The sequence below is a fragment of the Ceratina calcarata genome, unplaced genomic scaffold, assembly GCF_001652005.2.
Source record: "Ceratina calcarata isolate Rehan_Ccalc_2016 unplaced genomic scaffold, ASM165200v1 scaffold1432, whole genome shotgun sequence".
Taxonomy (NCBI): domain Eukaryota; kingdom Metazoa; phylum Arthropoda; class Insecta; order Hymenoptera; family Apidae; genus Ceratina; species Ceratina calcarata.
In genome coordinates, this window is record NW_017135467.1 from 16850 (window position 1) to 19091 (window position 2242).

Sequence of the window (2242 nt, forward strand, 5' to 3'; positions counted from 1 at the left end):
GCTTTCGTGGCTGATCACAGCCACGTTGAAACGTTCATCCGCCGATTTTTTATTGCCCACGCCTGAGCCCCTCCCGCACGTCGGGAACAGTGTTTCGTTGATATCATATACAGGCCGCGCTTGTCCTTCCATCTCAGAGCTATCAAATTATTGCAACACCTCCATACACATTCTCCTTTCTTCAAAATACGCTTTCGAATGTCTTTTGGCATATTTTTCCTATTCTTACGTACTGTCTCCATAACGTTTGTCTTTTTCTGGTGCAATTTTAAAAAGAGGTTGGGTGAAGAGTACTAGTTGTCCAGAAACAAAGTATATCCCTTGCTTATTATAGATTTTGACAACTCTGTCACAACGTTTTCCGAGACACAATTGTTTCGATCGATTTTGTCCTGGCTGGTATATATTTTAAATCCATGACAGAAACCGGTACTTGCCTCGCACAAGTTGTAAATTTTTAATCCAAATCGAGCTCTTTTCGACAGAGTGAATTGTTCGTACGCTAATCGCCCTTTATATTTCATCAAGGATTCATCTATACCGACATATTCATTGGGTGTGTAAATTTCTTTAAATTTTTCATTCTACAGATTGATGATAAGTCTTACCTTTCGAAGTCGGTAATTATTATTAGCAGTTTCATTATCAGAAAAATGTAAAAATCTCGAAATTTGCCGAAATCTCTTGGAAGGCATTGTTTTTCTAAATATTGGCATTTCTACTACTGCTCTTATAGTCCAGTACAGTTGAATATTTGATTTTTTTCTTGTCCCATCAAAATACACAGTGCATAGTAAGCCTTTATTTCGTCCAAAGGTCTAGCTGCACAGACGTGACGTCACCGCAACAGCACCGTACCGCAGAGAGTAGTTTTCCGTAGGTCGGAGGACAGTGCTGTAGGTAGTGGACCCTAAACAGCAGGCAGTCCCCGCCTGCCGATTCGGTGTCAAACGTGGACCTCTGAGCTCCCTGCTTTTACACGCTTTTTCGTATACCTTGTCCTAAAAACTGCGGCACTGAAAATTACGTCCTCCTATCTACGGAGATCTACGTTCCCATTACATTCCCATTACGTTCCCCTTACGTTCCCATTGCGTTACGGTGCCGTTGCGGTGCCGTCACGACTGTGTAGCTAGACCTTAAGGTAATAGGATACCAAGTGTCGTCCACTTTCCGTCTTTCACGCTCGTCGTGCAGTATCTGATGTGTGAAGCGATTTGTTTCCGTAACAAGTATTTCCCGAAGTTTGTTATCAAATATAGTAAAAAATAGGTCTAATATTTTTGGATCATCGCTTAAATTATTTAAAACAGACGCTTTTATGACATGAGTTTCAGAATTTTTCGAAATTATTGGTGTGTTTTTTACTTTGTGCCAAATCCATGATTGTCGCGTCGTACCTCATCTATAATCATACACGTTGGACGCTTCCTGTTTGGCACTAACACGTCAGTATCACTGGATTCGTTGTCATTTCCTTCATTTAAAATTTTTGCATTTTGTACGGGTTTATTAAATTTTAATAACTAAACTGCTTTGTAACAGCAATTATAAGAATCACGACTAACTCTCGTGGCATACTGATAGGAATTAACATTCAATTACGATCGTTATATAACGATGTTTATGTTTGGCATCCGACTATTTGTTCACGAGCCTGGCTCGTGATATTCATGTTTGGGCCAAAAATTTCATCGCGAGTCAGACTCGTTAAAGCACGGGAAGAGATTAAAAATCGTTGATATTACTTTCTTTAATCATCAGCCACCCTCAGAGAAAAATCTTTAAAAGAATGTAAATATCCGCGTATCTACAAATGTTATCGCGTCGTTGTTAATTATTTGAATACAGTTGTATGAAATTGCATTGAAGTTAATCATTTGGACTGAAAGAAGATAATAATGAGGTCTGTCGTTGAATATGTTAGAGACAATAATAGAGGAAAATTGGAACAAGCTTGAACTCAAGAATTATAATAAATGAATAAAGATGTTGCCCGACCGGCATATTAGCAAGGAAATTGTTGTTCGTGCGTTATTATGAATAACAATTAATACACTTAATCGTTATTCACGAGCAATGGATGGTGAAATGATAGATTGTTGATAATTGATGGATGATGATAGGATAAATGAGGAACTAAGAAGTCGCAGGGAATATTGAATTAAAAAGAAAATGTAAAAACTGTAGAGATTTAGACTTACCCATTCATTCGCAAGTGCACCTGCTCACGATAGGCCAC